The following is a 19,533-nucleotide window of genomic DNA, read 5'->3' as shown; positions in this document are numbered from 1 at the left end:
AATATAAATATGAAGTTTATGATAAATCACAGAATTTTAAAAGTAATTTTTCAATGAAACCATATTCTACATTATTTGTTTCAAGATCTTCAACATTTGTTCAATATGTAATTTATTAGAGAATATAATGATGACTAATTTTTAATATGGCAAAATTCTCTTCATGAAGCATAGGAAAGATCATATAACACATCATAGCTTGTCTGTTACAAATGAAAAATTACTTTACACTACTATACATACAGAAACATGACTTATGGCTTAATATAAAAAATTAATGGTGCCTTTCTTTTTCATTTTAATGAAATTTAATATGGGACTTTCCAGTACTTCAAAACAGTTTATTCTTCCTTTTTAAATAAATTAACCACAAATTCTTAATAAAGAAATGTGCTTTCTAATGCATTTTAGACACTTGTATTTTTCCAAGAACATAAAAATAAGCACAGGTGACATGATGTTTTATTTGAAATAAAATTATGGTCTTTAAAATTGTGTATATATATATATATACACATATGTATGTATAAATATAAATATAGAAAACCAACCGCACAAAGTGCTAGTCAAGAATACGATTTTCATAAACCTATAAAGTAAATCTATAGTTTCAGGAGAAAGAAGAAATTAATACCTTGTGCTGATGTGAAATTATCAGAAAGCAAAAGGTTTCTCCATGTTATAGCTCCAAAATTAGTACTCTCAATCCAGAAGCTATAAACTTTAATCAGAAATTACTATGCTATTAATTTTAGTTCAATCAGAATTAAGTGAACTCCTGAGAAGTATGAATTGTATTTTACAGTGGTTGTGAATACAGATGTCAAGTGATACAGCTGGGATCAGTCAATCTGTGTGTGCCGCTGGAAAATTGTGGGGAATTTAGCTCCTTCATTTGTGCTTCAGGTCCCTCATCTGTTAAGATATGGATAATGCTAATGCTTTTTTTAAAATTCATTTTTTTTCTTTTTTTATGTAGTAAATATAAATTTCCAAAGTACAGTTTATGGATTATAATGGCTTCCCCCCACCCCATAACTTCCCTCTCACCTGCAACCCTCCCATCTCCTGCTCCCTCTCCCATTCCAATCACATCAAGATTCATTTTTAATTATCTTTATACACAGAAGATCGATTCAGTATATATTAAGTAAAGATTTCATCAGTTTGCACCCACACAGAAACACAAAGTGTAATATACTGTTTCAGTACTAGTTATAGCATTGCTTCACATTGGACAACACACTAAGGACAGATCCCACATGAGAAGTAAGTACACAGTGACTCCTGTTGTTGACTTAACAATTTGACACTCTTCTTTATGGCGTCAGTAACCTCCCTAGGCTCTAGTCATGAGTTGCCAAGGCTATGGAAGCCTTTTGAGTTCACCGACTTCGATCTTATTCCAACAGGGTCATAGTCAAAGTGGAAGTTCTCGCCTCCCTTCAGAGAAAGGTAACTCTTTCTTTGATGGCCCCATTCTTTCCACTGGGATCTCACTTGCAGAGATCTTTCACTTAGGTCTTCTTCCTTTTTTTTTTTTTTTTTTTTTCCAGAGTGTCTTGGCTTTCCATGCCTAAAATACTCTCATGGGCTCTTCAGCCATATCTGAATGCCTTAAGGGCTGATTCTGAGGCCAGAGTGCTATTTACGACATCTGCCATTCTATGAGTCTGCTGTGTATCCCGCTTCCCATGTTGGATCGTTCTCTACCTTTTTGATTCTATCAGTTAGTATTAGCAGACACTAGTCTTGTTTGTGTGATCCCTTTGACTCTTAGACCTATCAGTGGGATCAATTCTGAACTGAAATTGATCACTTGGACTAGTGAGATGGCATTGGTACATGCCACCTTGATGGGATTGTATTGGAATCCCCTGGCACGTTTCTAACTCCACCATTTGGGGCAAGTCCGATTGAGCATGTCCCAAATTGTACATCTCCTCCCTCTCTTATTCCCACTCTTATATTTAACAGGGATCACTTTTCAGTTAAAATGTAAACACCTAAGAATAACTGTGTGTTAATCACAGAGTTCAACCAATAGTATTAGAACAAAACAAAGAGAAAATACTAAAATGGATAAAGTATTACATTGTACATCAACAGTCAGGACAAGAGCTGATCAAGTCACTGTTTCTCATAGTGTCCATTTCACTTCAACAGGTTTCCCCTTTGGTGCTCAGTTAGTTGTCGCCGATCAGGGAGAACATATGATATTTGTCCCTTTGGGACTGGCTTAATTCACTCAGCATGTTTTCCAGATTCCCCCATCTTGTTGCAAATGACCAGATTTCATTGTTTTTGACTGTTGTATAGTATTCTATAGAGTACATGTCCCATGATTTCTTTATCCAGTCTACTGTTGATGGGCATTTTTTAAAATTCTTTCTGATAATTATGAATCTTTGATTTAATAAATGCTAGGACCCTAGAATGATGCCTAGAAAATGATTAGTGCTATGTGAAGGTAAATTGTATTTTTAAAACACTTAAAGATTCTTTTGCTCAAATTCATAGACTTGTATGCATTTGACTAGTGTAGAGAATTGAAAAAAAGAAAGTATTATTGCATTATAATAAATATTAATGGAGGGAGATTCAGACTTCAGGTAGGATTACAGGCATTATCAAGCATATAATTTTTAAAAGATTTTATTTATTTGAGAGGTAGTTAGAGAGAGGGAGAGACAGAAAGAAAGGTCTTCCTTCCACTTGTTTACTCCCCAAAAAGCCACAACAGCTGGAGCTGGGCTGATCTGAAGCCAGGAGCCAGGAGCTTCCTTCAGGTCCCCATACAGTTGCAGGGGCCCAGGCACCTGGGCCATTTCCCACCACTTCCTCAGGCCATAGCAGAGAGCTGGATTAGAAAAGGAGCAGCTTGGACAAGAACCGGGGCCTATATAGGATACCAGCGCCATAAGCAGAGGCCTACGCCACCACACTACAGTGTTGGTCCCAAGCATATAATTTAAAGAAATATTTCTGAATATATAACATGTAGATATATGCTTCACAAAATTATAACTAAATATAGCAAAATAATAACTATAAATGTTTGTTATAATTATAAATTTTATTAAATTTCAAATAGAGGCATTACCTGTGATATATATCTTTGTCAAAATTGTTTGTCCTTTAACACTTTGCTCAACTGGATGTCATTGACTTTTCCTTTTGAAAAGTTGGAAGGATATATATTCCTTTAAAAACTAAAATTAGATCTACCATGGGACCCAGAAGTACCTATAATCAGCATTTTACAAAAGAAATGGACTCATTATATGAAAGACATACCTGCAGTTCCAAGGTTATACCAGCACTATTCATAACAGTCCAGATCTAAAATCATCCCAGGTGTCCATCAACAGATGAAAAGAAATTGTGCTATCTTCAACGTGGTAGTAATCAGACCAAAAAAAAAAAAAGTGAGATCAAGTAATTTGCAACAATATTTGATGGAATTGGGAGAAATTGTATTAAGTGACATAAGTCAGACATAGACAAATATTATATATTTTCTTCTCATACGGGAAACTAAAAAAAAAACAATCTGAACATACAATAGTGATTTCTAGAGTTGTGAGAGGGTGGAGGAAATTTGGAGGGAAGGCTGGATAATGAGTACCAAATCACAGCCAAGGGAAATAAGTTCCTAGCCATACTCCGTATGGTGAGTTGAGTATAGTGCACCATAACCTATCATATTTTTTGAGCAAGCAGAAGAGAAAAGTTTGAAGGTTCTAATCATAAAGTAATGACAAGGACAGCAAAAAGTTACCCTGATTTGTTCATTAGACATCTATTGAAATGTCACTGTATTTCCCATAAATATGTACAATTTTTTTTTGACAGGCAGAGTTAGACAGTGAGAGAGAGAGAGAGAGAGAGAGAAAGGTCTTCCTTTACCGTTGGTTCACCCCGCAATGGCCCCTGCAGCCGGCGCACCACACTGATCCGAAGGCAGGAGCCAGGTGCTTCTCCTGGTCTCCCATGGGTTGCAGGGCCCAAGGACTTGGGCCATCCTCCACTGCACTCCCGGGCCACAGCAGAGAGCTGGACTGGAAGAGGGGCAACCAGGACAGAATCCTTGGTGCCAGCACCGCAGGTGAAGGATTAGCCTAGTGAGCCGCGGCACTGGCCAATGTACAATTTTTTTTTTATTTTATTTTTTATTTTTTTGACAGGCAGAGTGGACAGTGAGAGAGACAGAGAGAAAGGTCTTCCTTTGCCGTTGGTTCACCCTCCAATGGCCACCGCGGCCGGCGCGCTGCGGCCGGCGCACTGCGCTGATCTGCTGGCAGGAGCCAGGAGCCAGGTGCTTCTCCTGGTCTCCCATGGGGTGCAGGGCCCAAGCACCTGGGCCATCCATCCTCCACTGCACTCCCTGGCCACAGCAGAGAGCTGGCCTGGAAGAGGGGCAACCGGGACAGAATCCGGTGCCCCGACCGGGACTAGAACCCGGTGTGCCGACGCCGCAAGGCGGAGGATTAGCCTAGTGAGCCGTGGCGCCGGCCTTGGCCAATGTACAATTTAAAAAAAAAAAAAAATGAGGGGCGGATTTTTGTGGCAACAGTTGTCACTGCTTGGGACTTCTGCATCCCAAAATCAGAGTGCCTGGTTCCAGTTCCAGTGACTCTGCTTCTGATTCAGCTTCCTGCTAATACATCCTTGGGAAGCAGCAGCAGATGACTCACATAGTTCCTTCCCTGCCATCCAGATTGGTGATTTGAACTGAGTTCTAGGTTCCCAAATTTTCCCTGGTCTACCTTGACTGTTGTGGGCATTTAGGGAGTGTATCAGGGAATCTAAGATCATTCTCAGTAGCCTGTCTCTGTCTCTCCAACTTCCCCACTCTCACCACAGTGTGTACGCGTCTTTCAAATAAAATGAAAATTTTTTTTTTTAAAAGTGAGAGCATTAGAGATTGATGCAGTCTATTGCCTTCAAATTTTAAAACATTAATTTACTTGTGCAATCCACCCAAGATCTTTTTTCAATCTACAATAGATAAATACCTATAATGTTTAACACTGATGATTCCTGTGAAAACTAAACAATCTGGAGGATATTTTCCAAGTTTTTGTTATTCAGGCCACAGCAGTGCTGCATGCTATTAAGCTAGATTCAAAACTTATCGCATGTTTTAACTTACATGGCAGTTGGTTAATATTTAGGAGTAGGCTGGCCCCTGGATAAGTATCTCTGAAAATGTTGTCATGTGTCTTTTAAAATGCAAATGTGTTATTAATTAGTTTAAACACATAATTAATAATGTGTATATTATTCAGGTTTCTTTGGTTAGGTGACTGTATTTTTAAAGTCTGAGATTAAAAATATCGAGCACATGTGCTGTTCTCCTCAAGCAGTCACTCTAAAGCCTTTACAATTGTTTTTGCATTCAATTATTGCTCATTCACTTCAAGCTGTAGAATTCTTTCCTTGGTAATGCAACCAATTCAGGCTTTGATAAGCAGGACAGTCCCTAGATACTACAAACATCTCGGTATTTGAGAAAGGCCTGTGTATGGAATTCTTCAAATATCTACACCCACTTATATCATGCGAATTGCAGGTGAAGCCCCAGAAGCTAGGACTCTAGTCAGTAAGCATGCAGATCATGTCTTTTGAAAAATATAAAAGAGATGATTTGTTTTAAAAATTCTTAAAGAATCATGATGAACTAGCAAAGAAACTATGCAAGAATCACAGACAGAAGACTTTACACTGAATGAACTACAAAAAATGTGACGCTGAGGGATGCCTGCTGAAGACCAGAAATGCAGTTTGTTAAGGAGCAGCTACCTGTGGGACGACAAAGGGAAGAGGTAAACAGTAACTGAAAGAAAACTCTTTTAAGGGAAAAGATGTCATTCTCCATTGCCTTTTCTCTTGATGTTGGTGTGAATATCACCAAGGGGAAGCACCTCTGCACTTCTGAGCTCTTAGAGACAGACTTATTTCATAATTAATAAATTCAAATTATCTTTATTCTGCAAAAAAAAGGGTCACACCCAGTTAGAACCTGAACACAGAGACGTCCAGTTTAGCACTATTTTGTATCTCCCTCAGGAGCTATGAAGAATGATGAGGTTTTCGTAAGAAAACTCTAAAGTAAACAGAAATTTTCTCCTGAGTAGAAAATTTTTTGAAAATTTCTTCTGGGGCCGGCGCCGTGGCTCACTTGGTTGATCCTCCGCCTGAGGCGCCAGCATCCTATATGGGCGCCAGGTTCTAGTCCTGGTTGCTCCTCTTCCAGTCCAGCTCTCTGCTATGGCCCAGGAGGGCAGTGGAGGATAGCCCAAGTGCTTGGGCCCTACACCCGCATGGGAGACCAGGAGGAAGCACCTAGCTCCTGGCTTCGGATCAGTGCAGTGCCGGCCGTAGCGGCCATTTCGGGAATGAACCAATGGAAGGAAGACCTTTCTCTCCCTCTCTCTCTCTCTCTCTCTCTCTCTCTCACTGTCTATAACTCTACCTGTCAAATAAATAAAAATAAATAAATAAATAAAAAATCTCTTCTTCTTTGTGGATGGAATCTAAATCCAAACCATTCCAAATTTAGTAGTGGTTTGTGTTAGTGTAAATGTTATTTTTTCATTTTATATATTTCCCAAAGGCCTTATTTAGATATGATAATTTTTCTAGCCACAAATTCACACTGTGTTATGCATAATTATGTATATATTTTATTGTAATCCCCTTTATACTTGGAAGGTGAATAATAGAGCAGAAAGAACATTCTTGAAAGACAAGACCAATTCCTCCTCATTTATTTAATTTTCAGAATATCATTTTTATTACTTACACATAAATTTATTGACCACTACCTCAATATAACACATATTATATCCATTGATTTAGAAAAATTATGCTATTTAATTTTCAAAGCAATTTTAAGAGACAGCTAATGTAATTCTACTCATTTTTTTTTTCAAGCAAAGAAATGGAGATTAAATTATTTGCTTTGTCACATAGGCAGTAATTGAAGGATTCAGGAATCTTTATAGTCTGGTTGGCTAACCAAAGTGAGATTCTGCCTTCTTGAAATGTAAAGGAAAGATTTTACATATAGAAACTTCCTATATTCTGGACCTGGACAGCCTGAGTTTAATTCCCAACTCTACCATTCATTCACTTTCATTCTTACAATGAGTCTATAAACTAGATATTATTTATAATATTTTGAAATATAGATAATTAGAGCTTAGAGAAATTAAATACCTAATTGGCCTAAAAGAACATGACTAGTAAGTAGCAAAATTAGCATTGACTTGAGATTTTTTAACTCCAAACCCTGTGCACTTTCTAAAGCATTGCCTTATTACTTATGTCAATCTTAGTTAATCTTCCCCTGAGCACTAGATGGTAGCTCTAGGCCCGCTTGACTGTAAAGTTTATTCCCTATAAAATTCACTGTCATTGAACCATATTTGTTATCTAGCTGCCCACCATTTTGATATTTTTGACATATTAAGAGCTTATTGATCTAAACCTTTGCTGTAGCATCCTGTTGTGGATAAATCTCAAATACAAACTGGACCATTTTATAGAAGTTATTTATTTTCCTAATCCTGATTCCAGATGATACTTGGAAAAGAGAAAAAGCTTAGAAAGACAATAGCGAAAAAAGATGAAACGACTATATATTATTTGGAAAATGCTTTTATTGTAAATCAATCTACATATTTGGATTTTTTAAAAATAATTCAGAGATGCATTTTAGTAATTGAAAATACTTGTTTCATTTATCTACATACTTCTTGATTCCACCAAGAAATATTTTTCAGAAGTCTTTAAAATGTTATTTTGTCTCTGAATAAATGGTTTCTTTTTTTTTTCTTTTTTTATTTTTTTTTATTTTATTTTTTTTATTTTTTTGACAGGCAGAGTGGACAGTGAGAGAGAGACAGAGAGAAAGGTCTTCCTTTTGCCGTTGGTTCACCCTCCAATGGCCGCCGCGGCCGGCGCGCTGCGGCCGGCGCACCGCGCTGATCCGATGGCAGGAGCCAGGAGCCAGGTGCTTTTCCTGGTCTCCCATGGGGTGCAGGGCCCAAGCACCTGGGCCATCCTCCACTGCACTCCCTGGCCACAGCAGAGGGCTGGCCTGGAAGAGGGGCAACCGGGACAGAATCCGGCGCCCCGACCGGGACTAGAACCCGGTGTGCCGGCGCCGCTAGGCGGAGGATTAGCCTAGTGAGCCGCGGCGCCGGCCTGAATAAATGGTTTCTTGAATTTAAAAATGAAATTCATGATGAAGAAAGCCATTCTTGATTTAGCAATTGTATCATCCATGACACTAATACAGATGGCACACTTAGAATATTTTGAGGAAGACTTATTTGCAAATAACTAATTGCAAAGCCATGGAAAGGGAGTGGGGAAAGCACAAGCAAAAGAATATTAATCTGAAGCAGTTACCACCTGTAGTCCTGCATATATACAGGAAAGGAGAGGCTGCTTGAATTGGAAAGCACTAAAAGTTTTTTAGAAAAGGCTACTCTGACTAAGCAGTGACCTTCTGTAACTAGACACACTAGCCTTAGGTAAGCAGAGAGGGAAGAAAAAGAAGAATTAATGACCCTATTATTTTCTTGTCCTGCCTCTTAATCTTGTTTCTGTGGTTCACATTGGCCTAATTGAACTGGAATTCAAGGGCATGGGGATTCATTGATGTTAGCTGCATAGATCAACCTCCTGGGGCACAAAGCAGGTTGGAGAAAGATGGACAGAAGTTCTGGAAAGCAACTGGAAATGCCCAATTGCAATCAACACTCATGCTAACTATATATTTATCTATACCTAATAAAATCAACTGATGAAGCTCATCCAGACTTTGGAGTTGTATAATTGTAATGACTAATTATTAAATATAACCATATAAACATGTCTCCTAATAATAAAGCTAGTACAGTTAGAAAGGCTTTATAGAAAACTCAAAGAACTATGAGTCCTCCTATCATTAAGTTATTCAAAGAATATGTGAGGGAATTCCAAGATGACAGAATAGGGAAGGAGCTTACTGCTCTAGTCTAGGGGAAATATAGTTTTAAAAAAAAATTGGAAAGAGTGTAATCTCAGGGAAGAGTTAGAAAGAAAACTGCAGTGGAAACTCTATGAAAGTTAGAGAGATGCTGTGGATCTACATGGATGGTGTGGATACATAGCACAAGCATAGACACAGCACAGTACCCCAGCAGCTGAGAGCCTCAGCAGCAGCTTTGGAGAGTGAGGTGAGACCAGACTGCAGCAGCCAAGGCACTGGAGAGAGCCTCGCGTGAGTCTGGCCTGGAGCCCTGTGGGGGACAGTGCACCTGCCAACCTAGAGGGAATAAGCAGCATGTTTCTATCTCTCCAATGCCCAACAATGGCACGCTGCAACTGGCTGAGAGCAGGCACCATTTTGAACATACATAAGAGCTGCACCATCTTGTATCTGTGTGCCCAGAAACACGCCAATAGGAGACTCCCTAGTCTAGCTAGGAGGATTGACTGGGGCTGGGCACCCATGTAAGCCAGTGAGCTGCCTCAGCATCCCAACACATCACAGGTTCTGGGGCATAGGCTGCCAGGGCTGAGTACACATAGGCAGCTTGTTCTAGGAATGTCTCCACCTCTCTGTGGACAGAATGGGCTGGCAGGGCAGAATGGATCCTCAGTGCTCCATGAATGTGGGAACCTTGTATACTAGGATTGTGGAAATACTGTGAAACACTGTGGATGCATGGGAGGGTGCAGGGTGTGACTAGGTCTCTAGGCAGTCACTGTGGGTGGGTCCATATGCTTGTGTCTCCCAGATAACCTAAGGTGAGTCATTGCTGTAGTATCAGTGCTCACACTTAGGACCGTATGGATTTTGGTGTGGTTTTTGTAGTGGCACACATGAATACCACACCAATTTCGGCTAATGCCTGGACATCAGTCACCTTGGAGGAGAGGAGGTGAGGGTAAGAATATTCCAACAGAGCTGATCAAACCCTCCCATCTGATTAAAAAAAAAATAGACACTTACCATGCCCAACTTGGGTGTCACCTTGGATACTCCTGGATACTCACCACATCCTGTAGCACTGAACAGAGCTCCCTGGCCACACCTAGCATAGGCCTCGGGTATTCACTGAAAGAGCGGACACTCCACTAAGCCACAGAGGCACATTCCAAAGATAAAAGCCATCAGAGTTTTAAAAAAAATCTACACAAATGCCCAACAATAAATGCAGAAATGCAAGAAATAAGAATAAAGAAGATAATGTGATGCCCCCAAATAAATACATTTCAATACGAGAATGTGAAAATAAAGAGATAAATGAATGCTACAAATAAAATTAAGAAAATTAATCATAGGATTACTCAGAATCAATCAGAAGCAAATCCATGAATTAAAGAAATCCATACATGATAAGAATGAACAATTTTTCCATGAAATTATTTTAGAGAAATCAAAATGAAATGCTAGAAATAAAGAATTCAATAGACAAGTTAAAAAATTCAGTGGAAAGTCTTTACAACAGATTCAGTGAGGCAGAAGAAGAATATCTGAGATAGAAGACAAATCTCTGGAAATTTTACAATAAGACTAAAAAAAGAAGAAATTAGAAAAATTAAAAATATTGTTGGAGATTGAGGGGATACTATCAAACACCCAACATATAGATTTTAGGAGATCCTGAAGGTATAGAACTAGAGAATGGGCCAGCGCCGCGGCTCAATAGGCTAATCCTCCACCTTGCAGCTCCGGTACAGCGGGTTCTAGTCCCGGTCAGGGCGCCGGATTCTGTCCCGGTTGCCCCTCTTCCAGGCCAGCTCTCTGCTGTGGCCCGGGAAGGCAGTGAAGGATGGCCCAAGTACTTGGGCCCTGCATCCCATGGGAGACAAGGAGAAGCACCTGGCTCCTGCCTTCGGATCAGCGCGGTGCGCTGGCCGCGGCGGCCATTGGAGGGTGAACCAACGGCAAAAGGAAGACCTTTCTCTCTGTCTCTCTCTCTCACTATCCACTCTGCCTGTCAAAAAAAAAAAAAGAACAAATAAATAAAAAATAAAAATAAAAATAGAACTAGAGAATGGATTAGAAGGCCTTTTTAATAAAATAATTACAGAAAACATCCCTAATTTATAGAAATAAAGGGATGTCCAAATATAGGAAGCACATAGAACTCCTAATAGACATGTCCAGAAAAGTTCTTAACCGTGACACATTGTAGTCAAATATTCTACAGTAAAACATAAAGATTCTGAAATGTGAACAAGAGAAACAGCAGATTACTTTCAGAGGATCTCCAATTAGACTCACAGCTGAGTTCTCATAAGAAACCCTACAGGCTAAGAGAGAATTTCAAGATATATTCCAAGTCATAAGAGAAAAAACTGTAAACCCAGAATTCTATACCATGCAATGCTCTCATTTTGAAAGAAAGACCTTCCAAAACAAACAGAAATTGAAAAATTCGCCATTACTCATCCAGCCTTACAAAAGATGCTTAAGGATGTGTTACACACAGAAACTTAGAAACATGATCATCACTATGAAAGAATGTGAGAGCAGAAAATCTCCCAATAAAAATACAAAGGAAATCCAAAGTAAACAATAGGAATATTTATGGAAAAATGCCAGGGCCAAGTCATTACTAATCAATAGTAACCTTGAATGTAAATGCCTTCAACAATCCAGTTGAAAGATACACACTGGCTGAATGGATTGACAAAAAAACACACATCTATTTCCTGCCTCCAAGAAACATACCTCACCAATAAAGATAGCAGCAGACAGAAAATGAAAGGATGGAAAAAGGTATCCAATGCTAACCAAAACTAAAAACAACTGTATAGCCACCCTAATAGCAGATAAAATAGATTTTAACACAAAAACTGTTAAAAGTGAAAAGAAGGACATTATGTAATGATTAAGGGATCAATTCAACAGGAAGATGTGACTATAACAAACATGCATCCAATTACAGGGCACCTGGGTATTTAAAAAATGTTAATGGACCAAAGAGAGGCATAGGCTTCAATACAATAATAACAGAGGACTTTAATACCCTACTTTCAGCAATGGGCCAATCAACCAGATAGAAAATCAGCAAAGAAACAACTATAAGCCAAATAAACCTAATGGCTACCTACAGAACTTTTCATCCTACAGTCGCAGAATACACATTCTTATCACCACTGCATGGACTTTTCTCTAGGATAGACCACAGAATAGGCCATAAAGCAAGTCTCAGCAAATTCAAAAAAAAATTGAAATCATACCATGTATCTTTTCCAACCACAATGGAATGAAGTTGGAAATCAACAACTCAAGAATCTCTAGAACATATGCAAATACATGGAGACTGAACAACATGCTCCTGAGTGAAGAGTGGGCCATAAAAGAAATCAAAGGAAAGATCAAAACATTTCTGGAAATGAATTAAGATGACAATACAACATATCAAAACTCATGGGATAAGCAAAACCTCAGTTAAGAAGGAAGTTATAGCAATTGGTGCCTACGTCAAGAAACTGGAAAGCCACAAAATAAACAAGCAATCAATGCATATCAAGGACCTAGAAAAACAACAATAAACTAAACCCAACATTGTAGGAGAAAAGAAATAACTAAAATTAAAGAAGAAATAAACAAAATTGAAAGAAAAAATATTCAAAAGATTAGAGAAATGAAGACCCTGTTTTTTGAAAAAATAAACACTCAGCATGATGTTTTCCAAATTATTTTTTTTTGTTCTAGTACTATTGGTAAAACTCTGTAATTAACACACAATTATTCTTAGGTGTTTAAATTTTAACTGAAAAGTGATCCCTGTTAGGAATTTGGAAAACATTATGTTGAGTGAAATAAGCCAATCCCATACGGAAAAATACCACTTGTTCTCCCTGATAGGTGACAACTAACTGAGCACCAAAAAGGAAACCTGTTAAAGTGAAATGAACACTATGAGAAATGGTGACTTGATCAGCCCTCACCCTGATTGTTGATGAGCAACTTGATATGTTATCCCTCTTGGTATTTTTTGTTTGTTTGTTCTACTTAATACTTTTGGTTGAATACTGTAATCAATACACAATTCTTCTTAAATGCTGAAACTTAACTGAAAAGCGATCACTGTTAAATATAAGAGTGGGAATAAGAGAGGGAAGAGATGTGCAATTCGGGACATGCTCAAGCTGACTTACCTCAAACGGTAGAGTTAGAAACATACCAGGGGATTCCAATTCAATCCCATCAAGGTGACATATACCAATGCCATCTCACTGGTCTCAGTGATCAATTTCTGTTCACAATTGGTCATAATGATAGGACTAAGAACCAAAGGGATCACATAAACAAGAATAGTGTCTGCAAATACTAGCTGATAGAATCAAAAAGGGAGAGAATGATCCAACATGGGAAGTGAGGTACACAGCAGACCCATAGAATGGCAGATGTCCTAAACAGCACTCTGGCCTCATAATCAGCCCTTAAGGCATGCATATCTGGATGAAAAGCCCATGAGAGTATTTTAGGCATGGAAAGCCAAGACACTCTGGGAAAACAAAAACAAAAACAAAAACAAAACCTAAATGAAAGATCTCCGCGAGTGAGAGCCCAGTGGAAAGAACAGGTCATCAAAGAAGAGGTACCTTTCTCTGAAGGGAGGAGAGAACTTCCACTTTGACCATGGTCTTGTCTAAATATGATCAGAGTCAGTGAACTCAGGGGGCTTCCATAGCCTTGGCAGCTCATGACAAGAGCCTAGGGTGATTACTGAGGCCATAAACAAGAGTGTCAATTTGTTAAGTCAACAACAGGAGTCACTGTGCACTTACTCCTCATGTGGGATCTCTGTCCTTAGTGTGCTGTACATTGTGATTTAATGCTATAACTAGTACTCTAACAGTATTTTTCACTTTATGTTTCTGTGTGGGAGCAAACTGTTGAAATCTTTACTTAATGTATGCTAAACTGATCTTCTGTATATAAAGAGAATCGACAATGAATCATGATGTGAATGGAAGGCGAGAGGGAGTGGGAAAGGGGAGGGTTGCGGGTGGGAGGGACGTTATGGGGGGGAAGCCATTGTAATCCATAAGCTGTACTTTGGAAATTTATATTCATTTAAAAAAATTAAAAATTAAAAAAAAGAAAAAATAAACAAAATAATACACCATTGGCCGAATTAACCAAGGTAAAAAAAAAAGAGGGAGGTGACACAAAACAATAAAATCATGATGGAAAAAGAAATTTAACAATAAATACTACAGAAATTAAAAATAATCATCAGGAATTACTACAATTAGCTGTACGCAAACAATTGGAAAACTTAGAAGAAATGGATAGATTCCTAGACATGTACAGCCACAAAATTGAGCCATGAAGACAGAGAAAACATTAACAGACCAATAACCAAGACAGATTTTAAAGCATTAATAAAGACCCTCCCAACAAAGAAGAGCCCAAGACCAGATGATTTCACTGAATTCTGCCAGACACTTTGAAGAGGAATTAACTCCAAATATTCTAAAGCTATTCAAAACAATTGAAAGGGAGCGAATCCTCCCAGACTCCTATGAAGCCAGCATTGCCTTAATTCCTAGAGCAGAAAAAAAGATACAACAGAGAACTATTGACCAATTTCCCTGATGAACAAACAAAAATGTTCATCAAAAACATGTGCAAAGTGGAGGATGGCCCAAGTGCTTGGGCCCTGCACCCCATGGGAGACCAGGATAAGTACCTGGCTCCTGGCTTCGGATCAGCACAATGTGCCAGCAGCAGTGCGCTGGCCGTGGCGGCCACTGGAGGGTGAATCAACAGCAAAAGGAAGACCTTTCTCTCTGTCTCTCTCTCTCGCTGTCCACTTGGCCTGTCAAAAACAAAAACAAAAACAAACAAACAAAAATGTGCAAAAAATGTTAAAAAAGTATCCTCAACAAAATACTAGCCAATCAAATCCAACAACACATCAGAAAGATCATTCACCTGGATCAAATGGAAGTTATGCCTGATTAGCAGGGATGGTTAAACATTCACAAATCAATCAATATGATGCATCACATGAACAAACTACAGGACAAAAACCATATAACCATACAATTATCTCAATAGATGCAGGGAAAGCATTTAATCAACTACAACATCCTTTTTAAATGAGAACCTTAAACAAATGGAATATAGAAGGATCATTCCTCAACAAAATCAAGGCAATTTATCACAAACCCACGGCCAGCATCTTATTGAATGGGGAAAAGTTGGAAGCATTCCCACTAAGATACTTTGATCTGGAACCAGACAAGGATACCCATTCTCACTCTTACTATCCAATATAGTCCTAGAATTTTTAGCCAGAGCCATTAGGAAAGAAAAATCAAAGGGTATAAATTTGAAAGAAGGAATTCAAACCATACCTATTGTCAGGTGACATGATTTTATGTTTGCAGATCCAAAGGACTCCACTAAAAGACTATTGGAACTAATAAAAGAGTTTGATATAGAGGCGGGACATAAAATCACACACAAAAATCCTTAGCCTTTGTAAATACAGACAATTCTGGAAAACTGGATCTCTGCATGCAGAAGTATGAAACAAGACTCCTACCTTACACCTTACACAAAAATTCACTCAAAATGGATCGAAGACCTAATTCCATGACTTTCTACAATAAAATTTCTAGAGAACACTTGGGAAACCCTGCAAGACATTGACATAGGCAAAGAGTTCTTGGAAAAGACCCCAGCAGCACAGTCTATCAAAGCCAAAATTGATAGATGGGATTACATCAAGCTCAGAAACTTCAGCGTTGCAAAAGGAACACTCAGCAAAGTTAAGAGGCACAAACAGAATGGGAGAAAATATTTGCAAATAATGCAACTGACAAAGGATTAACATCTAGAATCTATAAAGAGCTCAAGAAACTCAACAACAACAAAACAAGCAATCCAGTTTAGAAATGAATTGAACAGGCAAGAAATGCTGGTGAAGATATAGGGATAAAGGTATGAAAGATTATTTTTTTTATGCTAGAATAAAGTGAAAATTAAAACATAATTTGAATTAACAATATAAAACAATATATAAAAATATATAAATATAAAAAATATATATATAAATATAAAAAATATATATAAAAATATAAAAATATATATTAAATAATATATATTAAATAATTTAAATAAATTTAAATAAATTAAAATGTAGATCAGTTGAATAAGTGTAGAAACATAAAATTTCAATTATAGTTATGAAAACTAAAAATTAAATTTTTTGCTTTCAAGTCAATTCTTTTCCACTTAGGGATCACTTTTAAGATGAAATTCCTTTACTTTTACATGTTATGTTGATGTAATTTTAGGATATTTGATAAAGAAAATTCTATGACTTGTGTTCACTCATCTATTGACCTTTTATTGAGTCCATTTTTTCCATCCACATATTTTGTTAAAAGAAAATATGAAATCTATACTGCCATTGTGAGTTTTTTTCTAGCAAAAGTCATAGGATATTTATAGTATTCACTTCACTCCTGAGGAAGGATTTTTTACAAGGAACAAAGCAAGCATACTCCAGCATATTCTGGAGAGAAGATGGAAATTGTTAAAGTTCAAGTATTCACAGAATTTTGAAAAGAAACAACCATGAAGAGAACTTCTTAGAATACAAAAACATGTAAAGGACTCATTTTAAGTCTGACCATTCAGGGATTCTAACATAAAGTGTGAAATGCTTTCAATTACTATATGGTCCATATCAGAAAGCAATGGCCTGGGACGGCGCTGTGGCATATCAGGTAAAGCCGCCTCCTGCAGTGCCAGCATCCTATATGGGCACTGGTTCAAGTCCCAGCTGCTCCACTTCCAATCTGGCTCACTGTTATGGCCTGGAAAGCAGTAGAAGATGGCCCAAGTCCTTGGGCCCCTATACCAGCAAGGGAGATCAAAAGAAGCTCCTGTTCCTGGTTTTGAATCAGATCAGCTCCAACCATTGCAGCCATCTGGGGAGTGAACCAGCGGATGGAATACCCATCACCCCCCCCCCCCTTCTCTGCTTCTGCCTCTCTGTAACTCTGTTTCAAATAAATAAATAAATAAATATTTTTAAAAAGAAAGAAAGCAATGGTTTGACTGAAAAACAAAATCATAGCCAAGTTCAAATCATATAAAAACATGAGTCACAAAGAGGTATATGAAAGTAGGCAACAATACTGGAAAAATGCCCTGGTCAGAACAGGATATGAAGAGGGATCCAATAATAGCACAGAACAAGGTACATAAAGTTTAATGACCTGTTCAATATTACAGCTAATTTCTCACCAGTTCTGGAATAAATTAAATCTCCTCACTTAAATTCTTTCCTATCATATCACATCATAGAGAAGAACACCAGGAGCTGAAGTGGAGAAGGTCCAGAGCTCCATTTATATGCAAGTGAATGCATAAACACCTGTGTGAGCACTCATTTGGGATTCTACTGCTAGCATGATAATGAGGACTGAGGTACAGTCAGCTATAGAAGAAAATTCTGTAGTAAAAGCATCAAGTTGAAATCTTTACTTCCTCTCATGTCAATCAGAGTTTCTCATACAGTGTTGTTATTTTGCTATTAAATTTTTAATATTTAAATTCATTTCTAAATAAGAATACATTTTTGAGCTTTTGTAAAATATTTTAAACTGAATTTATTAGCAGTTTCTTAAAAGATTTATTTATTTGTTATTTGAAAGGCAGACTTACAGAGAGGCAGAGGCAGAGAGTGAGGTCTTCCATCCTGTGGTTCACTCCTCAATTGGCTTCAACAGCTGGAGCCGTGTAGATCCAAAGCCAGGAGCCAGGAACTTCTTCCAGGTCTCCCATGCTAGTGTAGGATCCCAAGGACTTGGACCATCTTCCACTGCTTTCCAAAGCCATAGCAGAGAGCTGGATTGGAAGTGGAGCAGCCAGGACTGGAACTGGAGCCCACATGGAATGCTGGCACTGTAGACAGTGTCTCTACCCACTACACCACAGCACCGGCCCCTATTAGCAGTTTTATGGTGTACATTTATGAATCAGAAAATAGTGAATAGGAATACTTTGTAGTGGAATTTATAGTGTCTCAGTTCTGGTTTATACAATTAATTACATCACCTTCAGGCTTATTGAAGGCAAGGAAATTATAGCTATCATATTATTTTAAATAAATCCAACTGGCTTTACTTGTCAGATGATAATTCTGCTGTCTAATAAATATTGTTAGTATACTAGTTAAGCCTCGGAATCTATGATGGTTACACTTTTTAAATTCTCTAATTTAATTTCCACTACACTATATTAAATCCTTTGTTCCTTTCAAAACTGACAATACTTCACCAAAATCTCTTTGTGAACTGTCTTCTTATTGTTTGACAACCTCAATTTCAGCTCCTGCAGTTGTCTCAGTCCCAAAGCGCTCAAGGACATCTTTTTACTCTTTGGCTGAGTTCTATTCCTAGTAGAAGAATTTCAAGAATATAAATAAGCCAGTGTATCAATGAGTCAGCAAAGAAGGCAGCCTACATACTCATAAGGGATACGTCTACCCCCAAGGACTCTTATGTCTCAATTTGTTCGCATGTTCATTCATTTATTCATTTAGCAAACATTGATTAAAGTCTACTCTGTGTCAAGGTATTGTGTGAGGCATTCAACACATGTCGTCTCACTTTCCTGTCCCAATAATGCCATGTTTTTATCTACGATAAGCAGTCATGTAATTACCAATTCTAATTTACACATTTAAGAAAATAAGATTTGGAAGTAATAAGTAGCTATACCAAGATAGGCTTAGGGACATTTGATAACTTACCCCATAAATAATGTAAATACTTTAATATTAGTCATAACATATTCACACAAAGGTGGGGCTGACCAATATTCATGTACTCCTTCATTAAAATATGCATTAATACATTCTTTTCTGTAAACAGTGTATGCACAGTCCTGCGTTAGGTATTGAATAGAGTCTACTTTCCAAGAAAAAGTTTGCTATTTTATGTGTGTTAACTCACCCGGCTTAAGAATGTAAATCCTCACTGATTCTGTTTGCAAAATTTTGGTCCAGAGACCTAAATGAAATTGTGCTTCTCATTTTTCAAAACCACAAAACCCTTGTAGATGCAGCATAGTCTAGTTCAAGTTACTTTTCTCTCCTCAACCAAAACAGTGTGTGTAAGGACAGGGCAGTCAAGGGGTAAGTTCAGTTACAGCTTCCTTAAGACATCGAATTATCTGAGGCTTACAAGGTACTGACAGGTGCAGAAGTCACTGCTTCTCTGGTCTTTGGATGGGCACAATGGCCTTTCAACTTGATTATCTCTTAAATGAACTGAGATTAACTTTTCCCCAAAACTTTCCTTGTCCATTCTAAGCCTTTCTTTGGCCTCTAAAAATGTTCTATTACTGTAGGCACTTGTATGATCACCACTTTTATGTATGTCTTTGCCCCAGCTGTATTAGATTTCTTGAGGACTCAGTCTGTTTAATGGGATATTTGCACTCAAGCTCACACACCCATGAATGAAAAGTTTTCCTTGTCAGCA

At 38.0% G+C, this 19,533-nt stretch overlaps 1 long non-coding RNA gene across 3 annotated transcripts in view; it reads left to right on the top strand.

The window, feature by feature from the left end:
• Positions 1-19,533, top strand: part of LOC138844539 (uncharacterized) — a 55,348-nt gene that overhangs the window by 15,667 nt on the left and 20,148 nt on the right. The gene's annotated exons all lie outside the window — the stretch shown is intronic.

The sequence above is a fragment of the Oryctolagus cuniculus genome, chromosome 12 (assembly GCF_964237555.1).
Source record: "Oryctolagus cuniculus chromosome 12, mOryCun1.1, whole genome shotgun sequence".
Taxonomy (NCBI): Eukaryota; Metazoa; Chordata; class Mammalia; order Lagomorpha; family Leporidae; genus Oryctolagus; species Oryctolagus cuniculus.
Note: the sequence above shows the minus strand (reverse complement) of the source record. Positions and strands in the feature narration are given on the sequence as shown.